The sequence below is a fragment of the Cavia porcellus genome, unplaced genomic scaffold (genome assembly GCF_034190915.1).
Source record: "Cavia porcellus strain 051 isolate PalLab524CR breed Dunkin Hartley unplaced genomic scaffold, mCavPor4.1 scaffold_19, whole genome shotgun sequence".
In the NCBI taxonomy this organism is placed as follows: domain Eukaryota; kingdom Metazoa; phylum Chordata; class Mammalia; order Rodentia; family Caviidae; genus Cavia; species Cavia porcellus.
The window spans coordinates 23773022-23790216 of record NW_026947502.1 but is presented as its reverse complement, the minus strand read 5'-3'; the positions used below and the strand labels follow the sequence as shown (position 1 = coordinate 23790216).

The following is a 17195-nucleotide window of genomic DNA, read 5'->3' as shown; positions in this document are numbered from 1 at the left end:
AGAATGCTCAGGAAGCTGGCAATGCCCCCGCAGAGCCTCAGCAGCTACACATTAGGATGCTGCTGATACTGTCCAGTGTGTGGGATGCATTCACGTGTGTTTCCCTAAGCGTTTCTTGAAGATGCTAGGTGATAAATTTATTAGCCTCCAGTAGACTATAAATATTGGCTTAGGTCATGTTTCATCAGTGCTTGATTGCTGTCTATGCCATTTACCGCACATTAGAATGCCCATGACGGGAATGGGCATGGAATGGGCATAGATGGACTCAGTTGAGTCCATCTATGGCTAATTCTCTATTAGCCAGTGGTTTCCAGCATGAGAGGTGAGAATGGAAGGAAACAAAAACACACTGATGATGAGAAGCCTGGGCTCAGACTCAGCTGAACTGACATATTGGAGTCCATTTAATATTAACTTCTTTGCTTATAAAAGAGACAAATGATTTAGTGGTTATTAATAAATATAAGAATTAGTCACCACCCCAGTACTCACATTCTTACTGTTTTGCTTTCTTCTTTGTAATGCCACTTATCACTTTGCTCAATAATATATCTTTGTGTATTGTCTTGCTTCCTCTATACAACCTAAACTCCATTAGAACATTGATTCTATTTAACTCAACGTGCTATGCCCAGAACAGTGGCTGGCACATAATAGGAGTTGGCAATGATTTTAAGTATTTTTTTGACAAATCAATGAGCAACTGAATGAACCAATGTTACTAATTTGGCATTTGACTGTAGGGAGCCGAGTGACAGGCATTGGTGCCTAGATGTCTCTCTCTCTCTCTCCTATGGGCACTGCGTCTGCCTACATTAACCATAATCCTCTTCTGCTTACGTCACTTATCCGGATGTGATGGTAACCCTGTTGTATTCATCTGTTTAACCTCTTCCTGTCCCACCTCCCGCCCTTAGCCTATAAAAGGTGTGATTATTTTCTCAATAAACCGGAGGCTTGATTGGGTTAACATCAACTTGCCTTCGTCTCTTTTTGTCTCCCCCATGTCTTTTATTTAATCCCCGTTTCCCCTCCAGGAGCTCTGAACTTGTTGATCTGCAGGCCGGATCAAGTGGCGCTCAGCGTGGGAGCTCCTGGCACGGAGAAGTTAACGAGGGAGCCGTTCGAGAGACAGCCGGCTTAAACTGAAAGTGAAAGCAAATTGAACCAGAGACCTCGGCCGAGGAATGAGTAAACTGAATCAAGGATTAAAGCTTAAAGCAACAGGACATTAAATCAAGTGCCGAGACCTGGGCAGACGACTACCTGACGTCCTGCCCGAGTCACGGTGAGTGAACGGCAACCCCATTTCCCTTTCCCGACATGGGTCAAGTATTGAGTGAACACGAAGTGTTCGTCGGAGGCCTTATAAAAGCATTAAAGACAAGAGAGATAAGGGTTGAAAAAAAAAAGAATTATTACAGTATTTTCAGTTTATTCATAAGGTTTGCCCTTGGTTCCCCCTAGAGGGTTCTATAGATACCAAGAGGTGGAATACAGTAAGAGATGTTTTAAAAGATTATTATAGAGTTTTCGGTCCAAAAAAGGTTCCTGTGACCACCTTTACATATTGGAATTTAATTTCTGAGCTGCTTGCCCAGAGGCATGCAGACCCTCAGGTTGAGGAGACAGTTGCACTGGGTGAGGCTGCCTTGCGCGACTCCATTAAATCTACCTCAAAACCATCCTCAGAAAAATCTAAAGCCTCTAATTTCTCAGATGCAGAGAATGATGGCCTGTTAGAGGTCCTTGTACATGGTGATCTGCCACCACTTCCACCTGTTGACATGATCAGCAGGTCCCAGGATGGCAGCCCGCAACTCGCTGTACCTCCATGGCAAATTGGGGATTCATATAAGCCTTTAGAAACAACCTTAACTCTGAAAAGCTTGCAGCAGCACAACAGCTGGTGCAGGACCAGTTAGATGCAGGACACATTGTTCCTAGTAATTCCCCTTGGAATACACATATCTTTGTTATCCGGAAAAGGTCAGGAAAGTGGAGGCTGCTACAAGACCTTAGGGCAATAAATAAGACAATGGTCTTAATGGGGCCTCTACAACCAGGCCTCCCCTCACTCAGTGCCATTCTTTTAGGATTTTTTAAAATTGTCATAGATCTTAAAGATTGCTTATTCTCTATTCCTTTACACTTCATGACTTCCAAAAACTATTGGGAGATATTAATTGGCTCATACCATTTTTAAAACTAACTAAACATGATTTACAGCCCCTTTATGCGCTGCTTCGGGGAGACATAGATCCAACTTCCCCCCGAGAGCTTACACCTGATGCTAGGAGAGCGCTCAGTAAAGTAGAAGAGGCTATTGCTCAACAAACTGTTTCCTTTATGGACTACAATGAGCCTTTACAGTTTCTCATTTTTAATACAAAGCTTTGCCCTACAGCAGTGTTCTGGCAACAAGCTCCCCTCATGTGGGTCCATTTACCAGTCTCTCCAAAAAGAACACTTTTGCCTTATTTCCAAGCTGTCTCAGACCTAATAATCCAGGGTAGAAAGCTGGGAAAATGTTACTTTGGCAAATAACCAGATATTATCATTCAACCTTTTACAAAAGACCAAATAGATTGGCTACTTCAGAGTACGGAAGTGTGGCCTATTGCCTTAGCTTCCTATTCAGGGACTATTGACAATCATTACCCTCCAAATAAGCTAGTTGACTTTGCTAATCGTCACTCATTTATATTCCCTAAAGTCACAGCTTCACAACCCCTTCCGGGTGCCCTGGTTTTATTCACTGATGGCTCATCCTCTGGAAGGACTGCTTATGTATCTCAAGACAATGTTTCTACCCTCCAGGCAGATACTTCCTCTGCACAATTAGCAGAGTTAGAAGCTATTCTTGCAGCTTTTGCTGCTTACTCTGACCAACCATTTAATTTGTATACTGACAGTGCTTATCTTGCCCAGTCTGTTCCATTATTAGAGACTGTTGCTACTATATGTCATGCTTCCCCAGCTGCAAATCTGTTCAAACAATTACAATGCTTCATATGGCTTCGGCGTCATAAGTTCTTTATCGGTCATCTGCGAGCTCATTCCAACCTCCCAGGGCCTCTTGCCCAAGGAAATCATTTGGCTGATGTTGCTGTACGAGCACAGGTTTTTATGGCTCAGGACTCCAAGGTGTCTGAGGCCCAACAAGCCCACCAGCTACATCACCTCAATGCTCACACCCTCCGCCTTCTCTACAAAATTACCCGTGAGCAAGTCAGACAAATTGTAAAAAATTGTCCATCTTGTGCTATCCACTCACCTGTTCAACACCTAGGAGTCAACCCTAGAGGTTTAATTCCTAACGCCTTATGGCAAATGGATGTTACCCATTTCAATGAGTTTGGCAATCTAAAATATGTACATGTCATTATTGACACTTATAGTGGCTTCATTTTTGCCACTCTCCAGACTGGAGAAGCTGCTAAACACATTATAGCCCATATGCTGTCAGCCTTCTCAGTTCTGGGATGTCCTCAACAGCTCAAGACCGATAATGGCCCTGGCTATACCAGTACCTCCTTTGCTCAATTTTGTAAAAGCCTTAATATCCTCCACACTACAGGTATACCTTATAATCTTCAGGGACAAGGCATTGTTGAACGTGCACATCGTTCTCTTAAATTCACCATAGATAAAATAAAAAGGGAGACATGGTACCCCACCCAGGGGTCCCCTAGAAATGTCCTTTCACATGCTCTTTTTATTTTAAATTTTCTGACCCTGGATGCTTCAGGCTGCTCCGCAGCATCTCGGTTTTGGCATACTCAGACTCAAACACGGTTTGCATCTGTTTTATGGAGAGACCCACTAACCAATGTGTGGAATGGCCCTGATCCAGTCCTTATCTGGGGACGAGGTTCAGTGTGTGTTTACTCTCAACAAGATAGAGAAGCTAGATGGCTACCTGAACGCCTTGTAAAGCAAGTAGACAGTTCTTCAAAGACCCCATGTAACGCCCAGGAATAATGTTATTTCCTGAGGCACAATCCCCTGTGTTCTCTTACAGGTGACACATCTCCTTGGAGCCTTATGCTGCTTAACCAGCCTTCTTGAGCCACACCACACCCATGGTGGATTTTGACCCCTGCCAAACAGACTGCAACTGCTGACAGCCATGCACAGAACCCCATGACTGAGGAAGAGGCTCTTCTCGGTCTGGAGGAACATACACCAGCCAAATAGACTGCATCCAGTGTTATACAAGGCATGCTCCAAGACACAGGAGAATGACTTCATACAGAGACACCAACAAATGGCTGTCAACCCCTTCTCCTTGATTTGGGGGGGGGGGAGTTTTTCCCTTACCTAGTCCCCCTTTTGGGTTCCCTAGCTGACCTATTGTTTCTCATTTCTGTGAGTCTTGTATTTTTCAGAGGATTATGATGTTCATTAATAACCGGATAGACGCATTTATGGCAAAGCCCATTCAGGTACACTATCATCAGCTGGAGTTGGCAGATCAACAAACCTACAGGGAAGGAATTCCCACGAGTGGCCCATATGATGATGCGGCCTGACTGCCCTGGGGCAATGGACAGGCAGTCAGAGACGGGCAACTAGGACATGCATGTTAATTCCAACGGCCACCTAAGACAGGCACAGGACCAACTGTTCTGCAAGCCCATGACGGGTAAGGCCTGGTTGGGTTCATGCAATGAGGTCCTTGACCTAAGACAGACGCTGTCCTTACAGGGCCTGCCATACTCTTAATTAAATAATATAAAAAGGGAGGAGATGTAGGGAGCCGAGTGACAGGCATTGGTGCCTAGATGTCTCTCTCTCTCTCTCCTATGGGCACTGCGTCTGCCTACATTAACCATAATCCTCTTCTGCTTACGTCACTTATCCGGATGTGATGGTAACCCTGTTGTATTCATCTGTTTAACCTCTTCCTGTCCCACCTCCCGCCCTTAGCCTATAAAAGGTGTGATTATTTTCTCAATAAACCGGAGGCTTGATTGGGTTAACATCAACTTGCCTTCGTCTCTTTTTGTCTCCCCCATGTCTTTTATTTAATCCCCGTTTCCCCTCCAGGAGCTCTGAACTTGTTGATCTGCAGGCCGGATCATTTGACTAAATTATTCCAACATTAATATGTGTAAGAATCTCCTGGAAAGGACCTTTAAGAGATATAGCTATCTGTTCTAAATCATCAGAAATGCCCATCCTTAGTGTGAGCATTGAACTCCAAAATTAGATATTTAATTAGGGTCCCCAAGTGATGCTAAGACCAAAGGACTTGAGGAAACATTTTGAAAAGCTTGCTTTCTGTGACTTACATTGCCTCTAAGTATGTATACCAAGAGTGCCTCACTGAACAGTAAATTCTCATTCTTTGAATCTGGCAATTTGGGAAAAATCAAAATATAATAAATCAAAATATAATTAATATAAAGTAGTAAAATAGATAATTCAGGAACTAATTAACACTAACAATAATTGTAATCTGGCCCTCATCTTGTCGCTGTGTCCTTCCTAGTAAGCTTTCTAAGGAGATGCAATTGACAAATGTAGCAAGTTTCCTCCTGACTAGATGTTTCTTTCAACCTGAGAAAATTTTTATGCCAGTCATTGAAAATGTTTGAAAAATCATTAAACTCATTTTTTATTGAAAATCATTAAACTCATTTTTTACCATTGGAATCTTTGATCTGAAGGGCAGAAAGGCTAATGAACATAACAAGAAAAAAATCAATTAAGTTCCAAAGGATATAATAAAAATATTCTCTTAAAAATAGGAATAGTTAACACATTTTAAAAGCTTCAATATTTTTTATTGATTGTAGAGATTAATATTTAAAGTTGATGAGATTTTCTTCACTCTAAAATTTGACAAAATCTATATATAGAATAAGAAAAGGTGTGGAAAAACAGGTATTTTTGCAGACAAGAAAGGGTACACCCCACAAGTTTTCAAAAGAGCAGCCTAGGAAAAAGTGTCAAAGCTTTAAATGCAGATAGTTTTTGTCCTAGAAATTATGTGTGAGGGACTGTACACCTAGTAGACTACTGGACAAAGATACATTTTTCAAAGATATTAATGCATGATCCACTTATAAAATCAAATATTTTAAAAATGAAAATATCTACCAATTCAGCTTTAATAAAATTAATCAACATTGCTAAGTAATAAAGCTAGCTGACATTTAGAGAAGAGTACTATTTGGCTATCACTGTACTAAGTACAGTGTAAAACTTGAATTCACTTTATCGTCTGCATAGATCTTATCATCTTATTTAACAGAAAGAAGAAATTGAGGTGCAGACAGGCTGAGTAACCTGCTCAAGTTACACCGTTACTGAGTGACTGTTTGGGGTGACATCCTGACAATCTCTGTTGTGTGTTCTCTTAATATGGATACTTCATGATGGGATACAATACAGCAACTATACACAAAGGAGATAAGGATATATTCAGTAGAGGAAAGTAGATTTTGGAGGAAGTTAACATCGTTATAGGAAGAATGGAACAAGAGGAAGAAAAAGTAGATAGAATGCTTACATAAATATTTTAAAGAGCATATACCAAATATATTACCAAGGTTGGTGTGGGTAACTCACTCCTCTTGAAACTCCCCACAACCTAGGATTCTTATTCTCAAGTTTCTATTGTTTTTAGAGTTACAAATAATGTCTTTTAAAAAACCATCCCACCATTAGACACAATTTGTTTTGACAAATTTAGGGGCCTTCCTATGTACTCAGTTGATATTGGCTTTTCTTCCTCTTGTTTCTATAGCCTAGGTCCTCACAGCTTTCAGTTCTTTAGTGGTTTAATGTTGGTGCTATGTCTGTATTTTTGCAAAACTCTACCCAATGTCCTGGAAGTTGTAATTAAGATAATATAAAGGAATAGAAAGGTGTAATACTGAGATGATTTTACTAAGAAATGTTTGCTTGGCTAATGCAGGAGCCTCTGAAGACTGAGACCTCATCTTTTCAGGCTGTGGAAGCGAGACTCCTGCAGCCACCCCTGGACTTAGAATTGGCCAAGTGACACAGGAAACCAAAGGAGTTGGCTGTTGTCGGAGCTTTCATAATAGAAAGATCAAACTCAGCTGGCTCTGCTCCATCCTCCCCTCATCTTCTAGTTATTCGACCAGTGATAAGGACATCATTTTTGCAGTGACAGCTAGTTTGTGAACTTGAGGTTTAAGATAATGGAAAGATCACAAGATATGCTGACCTTGACATTGTGTTGCTGCTGAATGGAGGCCAGCAAAATCCTACCTCCAGGCTTCTTTTTATGTGGAAAGAATAAAAATGTGTGTGGTTAGGCCATTGTTAACTTTTTCATTGGTTGCAGCCCAGCATATTCTCAATGGATTGAGTGCTCAGAATCCTCAGATATGATTCTCTCTTGCATTTAAGTGAATGTTGTCATACCCTACAGATAAACATTGTCTGAATCACCTTTTTGTGGAACCCTAAGAGACTAAAATTAGAACTCAAGAGTTCAACTGGTCAAATTTCTTTTTTACATACAAAAATCAATAGAGGGCCAGGGATGTGACTCAGTGGTAGAGCTCTTGCCTTGCATACATATGGCCTTGGCTTCGATCTCCAACACCACAAAAAAAAAAAAAAAAAAAATAGGGAGAATATTAACAGAGCATTATGTAACTAGTGGTCATTTTCATTTATAAACAGCAGAATGTTACAAGGGGCTTCCTCTATGTAACTATATATGTGGATTACAAGTCATTAGTCATAAGACTTGTGGTATATGAAGCACAAAATGATAAATTAAGGGCATTCTACAGCATCTCAACAGATAAACTTCCTGACAAGAAATATGCATGATCCTTATCCTGAGCCTGGGAACTGCTGGCTGATGAATTCATAGGAGATATGGATGTAAGAATTCTTTCCTTGGTGTGTGGGTAACTGTTCTTCATCAGACACACTTAAGGAGTTATTTTTTTGGATGATTTTGGTCATTGATAGAGACTGAGATGTGTATTCCTGTGGCAGCCTGCTCAGCAATGAACTCATTATTTTTGTCTAAAAGGCCAGCTCAGTCCCAGCTGGAATATCTTTTATATCATTTATAGCCAATGGGTCTAGAGTTGGCACTTATATTTACAAAATGAATTCCAGTGATATAATAGCATTTTAGAATGCAGTTAACTAGGAAGTAGGTAGAGGGTGAGGATATAATATAGAGCCACATAAGCAAGATTTGTATTCTAATAACTTCATCTGAGTGTGTACAAAGGAGATCTTTTTTTCTCATGGCACTAGACACTAGAGCATAGTGCTGTAAGATAAACACTTGTGATTCAAGTCTCAGCTCAAAAGGAATTTATATTAGAATGTTCCCTGCTCCTCAGTACTCCCTATTATTCTAACATCACTCCATTTTTGTGCCTTTCTGGTTCTTATCATAATCTGCACATTATTTTATTTTGTATCTTGCTTATCCCTTGTTAATGTGTTCCTTTGTTCCTGTCTCCTCAGTAGCATGTTAGGGCCAGCAAAACCCATTCTATGTCTTTTTGAAGCCCCAGAGATGAAAACTAGGGCTTACACATGCTAGGTGCTATGGTTTAGATCTAGTGTTCCCCAAAGGCCTATGTGTTTATAGATGGAACTTTTTGAAAGTGACTGGATCATGGGATGCTACTCATTGGTGGATAAATCTATTATACATTTGCTATTAGGAGCTAGGGCCTGGTTGGAGGTCAGTCTCTCTCTCTCTCTCTCTCTCTCTCTCTCTCTCTCTCTCTCTCTCTCGGTGTGTGTGTGTGTGTGTGTGTGTGTGTGTGTGTGTGTGTGTGTGAGACCTGGAGGAGCATGCAGCAATCCTCCCCTAAGGGCCTCCTCCCATGCCCTTTCTACTTTGGAAACTGTTAACTATGAACCAAATCCTCTAAAACCCATGAGCCAAAATAAACATCTTACATTGAAGGTGTTGGGTATTGTGTTTCAGTAATGAGGAGAGTAAAACATCAGGTAAGTGATCTACTACTGAGCTACATCTCCAACCCACCCTTCTGTCTTGTTTGATGTAACAACCTCAGTGAAGATGCCAGTTGTCAGAGCAGGATCTCAGTGAAGACTTGTTCAATCTAAGATAACTATGGTTCTCTTTCTAAAAACTCTGGATACTTAGGTCAAAAATTATCTTTTAAGGATAAGATGAAGGATGGAGTCTCTGCATTTTGCTGATGTATTTATTGGTATGTTAAACAAGTACTTGTATACTTTACTTCAAAGAGTTACAATACAGATATACGGAAGGATGTTAAAGTGACTAGAACTGTCACATGCCTTAGGCACAGTAAAATTCACATTTGTGAATATATACAGATATATGGGTCAGGTTTATTTTATTTGCTTTTGCCTGAGGGACTAATGTTCTGGTTCTCTGAAGAAAAGATGTATTTTTAATCATGTCAGAGTTGCATAGGTATTTTCACAATCTTGAGCAAATCTTGTGCTCTATGCATGCATTTGTATTGGGCTTCACTCCAGTGCAAAAACATCACACACCAGCCATTGTTAGCCTAGTTCAGGAAACCTTCAGGAAGAGGGATTGCAAAGCAAGTTAGGTGTCTGTGTCCAGTACATAACAGGAACAAGAGCTTGACACTGTGCCCAAGAGAGCAGAGGCCAGAGAGAGCCCCAAAGCATCCCACACCACCCTCCCTTCAGGATGGGAAGTCATGTGGGATACAGTGCAGCGAGATCATTATTCAGCTCCAAAGAGCAGCTAAGCTGCCAGCAAATGAAATTTTCAGAGTCAGATAAAACGTTAATTACAGATGTCAAGATTAGAGTTTGCTTTTTCTGCAAATTCCATTGGGTCTCTAAGCAACTTGATCTTTGAATCCCTGCAGTACTAAAATCTACAGAGAAGAGATTTTTATCTTAATGTTGCAAGAATCTCCACCTTGAGTGCTGCCAAGTAAAAATCCAGCTTAATGACACAAACTACAAGAAATATTTCTGGGCTTGTGTTTTAGGGGGTTGACATTTAAAATATAATTTAAACTGATAAATTCTAAAAGGATGTATATACATGGTGCTGTGCCTGAGCTTAAAGAAAAACTTTGGTAGTCACCAAGATTCAATTTGGGCACATAAAGCCTTTCCATACAACTACTATTTTAAAGTATTGGTCATGTTAAAAGGTTTGTCATTTTGTTAGGGAAGCATTTCACAGAAGAGGAATTTGCCTGCTGGAAGACAAAGAGCTGAGTCTTCACATTTGCTATTCACAAATGTGAAGTCACCTTCTCTCTTCTTACACCAGTCCGTTAATAGTGATCATAGAGGATCCCTGGGAATAAAACACAGATTAGATTACCATTGCCCAGGGTACAGCATAAATGACTAACATTCAAGGAATATGTTTGTTACAGAGAAAATATTGTTGTTGCGGATCTCTAGATTTTCCTTCTACAGAAACACAGGTACACAAGATATTTAACACTCTATTTCTTTTTTTTTTTCCTTTATGCACTAAGGGAAATATCCAGCCCCAATACTGATGAGTGAAAAAAATATAATCAGGGCCTCATGAGTAAATTAAGTCTTTCCTTATTTCAACTTCGTGAGCTGAGCATTTCTTTCCATCTCTTTTCCTCGAGGGCAGATAGCACTGCTGCATCAGAGAGATGAGCCCACTGCCCGCAATTCACAAATCCCTCTGAAGCCCAGGAAATGCTGCAGAGCCCTGCTGCTCTGCAGCCTGTTGGGTGATATGCTTGGCTGCGTTAAGCCTTGCTGGCCTCAGGACCCCATGTGGCCCTCACTGCCTTAGTCCTCCTTGCCTGGCTGCTGCCTCCCACAAATCCAGGGCGGATGGACTGCAAGTACCCTCTGCTGCCATGTTTCCAAATGAGTCTGGAGACTTCATCACTTACCCTTTTGCAGCTAATGACTCTTTACTGAGAGTTCCTGACCAGCACCACACTGTTTTGTTCTCTTTTCCAGCTCTCTTTTCTCCTATCTAAAAATACATGTTTAACTTCGAAAAATGAAAACTACAGAAAAGTTGTGACACTGATAAACATTTCAAAACTTTTTTCTAGAGGTAGCAGTGTTTAATTTGGGACCTCATTTTCTCTTTGTTCACACACACACACACACACACACACACATGTTTTTCTTGAGTAGGTACAGTTAGCTACTGCATCAAATCTGCCACTCTGAAACACTTCAACACTTAACTCCCAAGAACAATGCATTCTTCTACCTTCTCAAATTTGGAAATTATCACAATGCTTCTACCAACTGCTATGGTTTGAATGTTCATCCTCATCAAAACTCATGTTACGTTGGGCTAGTAGGGGGTATTTTGGGTAATGGGATACCACTTGTAGAAAGGATTAATAGCTGTTTCTTGGGAGTGAGTTAGGGCTTATGTGATTGGCTTAGTTACCTTTGGAATAGGCTGTTCCGAATGAGCCACCATGTACCTGGTCGTTTCTGCCTATGCCTGCTTTCCCTTTCTGCCTCTCTTGTATGTCATGGTTCAGCCAGAGGTCTTTATCAGAGTCTTTCATGTTGTTTGAAATTACTAGCCACAAGAATTACAAGCAAATAAGCCTCTTTGGTTTCTTTTCTCTCTCTTCTCTTCCTTTCTCTTCCTTTCTCTTCCTTTCCTTTCCTTGTCTTTCCCTTCCCTCCCCTCTCCTTGCCTTCCTCTTCTAACATAAGTCCAGGCTAGCCTTGAACCCCTGAGTTGAGTATTGTATTCTCTTACTTCAGCGTCCTGAATAGCTGAGACTAACTATAGGCACCCATACTCGGGTACCTCTTTTATATTACCCTGCATTATGTATTCTGTTACAGTAACACAAAATGAACTAAGACACTAATACATAGTGGTACTTTGATTCAATAATACTTTTTTTTTTGTAAATAATTTGACTTTTAAACAAAAGTGTTTTACAAATTTTGTTTTTGTTTGCAAACTGCACCGAGTGACAAACATCACCACAGCCATCTTTCCCATACAAACACAAAAGTTTTTCATAGTTTTTGTTTTATTCTCCTCTAGGATCCAGTGTGGTGTCACTCACTGCATTTGATCATCATAGCTCTTCACTATTCTTTATTCACTGGGGACATTAGCTCAGAGAATGATCTTGTCACAGTGCAGGGATGTTAGGGAAGGAAAATCTCATTTTATTCTTGGCTTTTAAAACTCAGTTCTTGATTTTTACAACTCAGAGGCTAAGAAACCAACTCTTCTGTCACTATTTGTACTTGTGCTTTAGCATGCCGAGCCTGTGACCAGCAAAGGAAGATTGGCGGGGGGGGGGGGGCAAATAACCATATTAGTTACTATAATTCTAGTTACTATTATACTTGCAATTATTGTTCTGCCCCATATTATGCCATAAAATGGATTTCTAGCTTTCTATTAAAGGGGATTTTTTCCTTTTGGGAAGTTTTTAATTGTTTCCCTAGTGTTACATAGTGTGATATTATAGAAATCAGTCCCTGGAAGACACATTCATTCTTTTTTTTTGGTTTCTTTCTTGTTTGATTCCCTTCCCACTACTGTATTATTGTAACTGAGGCCAGAGAGCAAATAGTTTGAATTGGCTTTTAGAAAAATTTTTTAAACAGTTGTATGAATCAGACACAAAATCAGTGATATTTCAGATAAAAAACCTTGCAGGATTCTGGTAATAAATTAAATGGGTTTGCACAAGCATGAGTCAGAGAAGTTTCTGAAACTGAGATAAAGAGCTTAACCCACCTTAAATATAGGGTGTTTGGCGGCTCGCTGACTCCCATTGCAGAAAGAGAATTTCCAGGACACATCAGTAAGAAGAAGAGAAAGCTTTTTACTAGGCAGAGATGTTAGTGTGTACTCAAGACTGGAGTGCAGGCAATCAGAGAAATGAGACACAATGTAAACTGGAGGTGGGTATATTTATAGGATCTTGGGAATTTTTCAAGACACATTATCTATCTAGGATGTGTATTCCTACCGTCTGTCAGGTTACCTGTTTGGCGTGCTATGTCAGAATACAAACCCTTTATATGAGTTTGACATTGAGATATGCTGTCGGCTAATATTGTTGGCTCCTAGAGGATGAAATGAAAATTTACAGCTGAAAAGGACAAGTCCAGAGCCCAGTTTGAAGGATTACTGAGGCTTACATCCTTTTGGGATTTTTCAAGTTGAGTTTCTTGGAAGGGAAAAAGGCTCGACCAACTTTTGTGTCCTGAAGCTGTAGTTTTTCTTAAAAATACACTTATGAATCCTGATTTCCTTTTCTTCTTTTTGTGTAATTTTTGGTCTACCCAACCTCAGTCCAAATATAGCATCCATAGCAGCCTCGAGTTGAATGCAGCAAGGTAAGAATGTCTTTGCTTTGTGATTATCTCTGAGACTGAGTTTTAGAAGATGAACCCAGCTTATTAATTACAGTTGATAACTTCTGAGCTTTAAATCAGTTGCAGATTTGTGAATGACAACTTCATGATTTTTGAGAGGCTTATTTCATAAAGCCAGCAACTTTATGACAATGAACTGAGTGGCTTTCGTGCTGTTCTAGAAAGTATTTTATTTGATATCAGGGAGACATATAAATATTTCACTGGTGGAATCACAAAAGAGCAATTACTGTTTTTCAAATAATAGCATAAACAACTGAACTCCAATTCTAAAATTTACTCAACTATCTCAGAATGTGAGTTATTGCTGAGATTTACAAATCCTTTCCTTTGATAGAGACTGGGGGAATATTTTCTGTGAATTTATACAGCAGTGAACTTTTATCAAAAAATTTAAAAATGCATATGTTTTGATAATAATATTCTTCCTCCAGGTTCTTGTTCTGAGTGATGAAAAAAGATACAACAAAACAGCAAGCAGTGGGGAATGACCCAGGTGTGATTTATTATAAAGAACAGAGTAAAACCTCTTAGTAGATGACGAGGGCAAAGGCCTGAATTTAGAAGCTTATCCCAGCTCTGAGAGGGTGGACAAAAGGGCAGAGGACATGCAGGAATGCACGTCTCTTCCTGCTTGCCAATCTTCTTGTCATCAGCAGATTTTATTAGTTCTCCGTTTTCTGCAGCTCAAGCTTTCCTTGAGGCTCATCCTACCTTGATTTCAGTTTCCTCAGGCCCTTGTACTTTGTCTCTCTACCTCTTGGTCTCAATAAGAATGCAAATAACAAAATTAAAACTGAGCAATAGCTACAAACAACTTTGGTTAGAAAGCACACAAATCGGCCCTTAATAATATTTGTTCTGGGGCCAGGTAAACTATAGTGGGGTCTACCAGAGCCCCACTGGTGTGCTTACAGCTGAAAACACTGTTAATATCAGAGTTAGCAGCCCAAATGTTAAGCACACGTAAATAATCAAATTTTAGCATATCACCCAATGGTATTCTACTTGGTACATTAAAAGGGAGTAAAACAACGGCATGCATAAATCCCAAAATAATTATGCAGAGTGAAAAAGCCAGGCAAAAGTCAGAGCATATTGCATGATTCCTTTCACTAGAAATACTAGAAAGTACAAAGTACTCTATCATGATGGAAAGCATACCAGTACATGCCCACGGATGACGTTGGGAAGAAGAGAGGGTGAGAGGGATGTGCAAAAAAGAACGTGAGAAAACTTTAGGGATGGCGCTTGTGTTCAATAGCTTGTTTGTGGTGACGGTTCCATGTTTGCATACATATGACAAAATTCATCAAATTGTACACATAAAGTATATGTACTTTATTATATGTTAATTATACTTCAAAACTTTAAGAAAAACAAGAATCAGATTGGGAAAAAATATCTGTAACACATCATTCATAAAGGACAAATATCAAGAATATTATACACTTTAATTGTTCCTACAAATCAATAAGCAAAAGATGAAACCTAATAGGGAAATCTCCAAATATGTGAAAGGGAATAAACATCTGAACCAAAGTGAAAAAGGGATGTAAATGAAGTTAAAGTATTGTCACATTCTTGAATTTCTCAAGAAGTGGTAAAAAGTGCACATTTATATTAACGTTAAATATGTTATCAAGTAATTTATGATTTTTTTCATAAAAATCACTGCAATAGAAGAATATATGACTAGTAAGATTGTAGAAAAGGAAATATAGTAATAAATATATTTAAGCAAAAAAAGATACAAGCCAGGCATAGCGGTATCTGCCTACAATTCCAGTACTAGGGAGGTTGAGGTAGGAAGATCACTACAAGTTCAGTGCTAGCCTGGGCCACATAGTGAGTTCAAGGCCATTGTGAACTACATAGAGAGATGCTGTCTCAAAAGAGAGAGAGAGGGAGAGAGAGAGAGAGAGAGAGAGAGAGAGAGAGAGAGAGAGACTAGAACAGATGAGAGATTTTTGTGTTTTATATCTAAACCCATAATAAATAATCATTGCTTTATAAAGCTAAGGGGTACAAATACAGCTGTAGATATTTTCACTTATTTTCCATTATCTGCATTACCTCCTAGACCTCAGCCAATCTGAGATGAATTTCCTTCCACAGTACTTTACTATTGTATTTCACTTATTATGAAACCACTTCTGACAAATTCTTTCAGTATTTGCTTGTACAAAAATACCTGTTATGGTTTAGATCAAAATGTCCCCTACGAGGCTTGTGTGTTTAGAGGTGCGGCTTTTGGAAGGTGGTTAGAGCACAGGGTTCCTAACTTCATCAACGAGTCCCCCTGACGATGAGTTAAAATCTGAACGTGCTGTGAGGAGCTGGGGCCTGGTTAGAGGAAGCAAGTCAATAGACCCTGGACCTGACACAGTTTGCTCTTGTCCCCAGCCCTGGCTTCTCTGGTTATTTTGCTTTCTCTGCTTCTGGCTACCATGAGGCAAGTTGTTTTCTGCTATGACTTTTCTGCACTGGAACCAGCTAACCCTGCACCGAAACCCCTGAAACCATGAGACAAAATAGCCTTTTTCTCCTTTAAGTTGTATATATCTGGTGTTTCGTCACAGTGTTGGAAAGCTGACTGAATATTCGGTATCTTTATCTTATAGTCATCTAAAAGCAGCTGGACATTCAGTTGAAAACTGACAGTTACTTTCATTTCCTGTTTTTCAGAAGCAGTTTCCTTGTCTTCTGACTTTTATCATTTATGTTGAGAAGTTAACTTTGATTTTGGCTTCTTTGTTAATGACATTTTCCCCTGTGCCTGTTCTTTTTATACTGAAAAAAATGAAAACTAAAAAAGCTGAAACAATGCAATAAAAGCTTGTATATATTTTACCAATATATACAATAATTAACATTTTTTACATTTATCTTTTGTGAGTGTTCATGTAATTCAGAACTTTTTGAATAAAAGGCAGATGACTGAAGAAATTTAGGTTTTTAAGGCTGAGTTTTCTGAGACGCTTACTCTGTGATGTGGTCTGGTATACAGGGCATCCAGCAAAAGGTGTCTTTAAGATCAGCACCCAGGAACAGAAGGGTAAATGAGAAGGAATAGGTTTTAAATACACTACATTGTCATTGTGGAAAGTGAAAACCAGTGACTTTGGAGTCTAGGGTGAGGGAAGAATTCTCTTTTCCATGTGATCTTTGACTTACAAAACTAGATAGAAAAGCAAAATCATCATGGAATGAAAATACCCAATAAAATATTCAATAATATTTTAATGTTTATAACATTGGACCTCAGTCAGAAACTCTTTTCTCTTAATAGCAGAATCTTTCCTAATCTTTCTTGCCCAGAACTCTGCCAATTGTTTTTGAATTCAAAATTCTGTAACTATTTAACCAAGTGATTTAAGTGATTTAACTTGAGAACAACTGAGGATATCAGTTTTCTTTTGTTGTATAACATTACCCCTACGATAGTAACTTAAAAGAGCACTCATTTATTAGCTTGGTATCTGTGGGGAGGGAGTCCTGGCATGGTTTAGCAATGGTCTTCAGGACCTCATGGGTGTCATGAATCTAAAATTACATGTCAGCTTGGACTGTGATCTCTTATGACACTTGGGGGTCTTCTTATGAACTCAATAGTTGTTGGTAGGATTCAATTCCTCATGACTATAAGAGAAAGATTCCATTTTCCATCTTGATTTCAGCAGGGATATGTCTCAGCTCCTAGAAGTTACCCCTAGGTTCCTGCTACATGGCTCTTTCATAAACAGTTTTCATATAGGTGAGTTTTTCCTCCAGGCAAACTGAGGATTTCACTTCAGTCTGCCCCAGCTGAG

The 17195-nt window shown here is 39.5% G+C and overlaps 1 long non-coding RNA gene across 1 annotated transcript; it reads left to right on the top strand.

The window, feature by feature from the left end:
• The first annotated feature begins 747 nt into the window (after positions 1–747).
• LOC134471607 (uncharacterized) lies at positions 748–4994 on the top strand. The gene is made up of 2 exons (XR_010041085.1): positions 748–1291; positions 4028–4994. It is a non-coding gene; the product is annotated as an uncharacterized LOC134471607 (long non-coding RNA).
• Positions 4995–17195: the final 12201 nt, after the last annotated feature.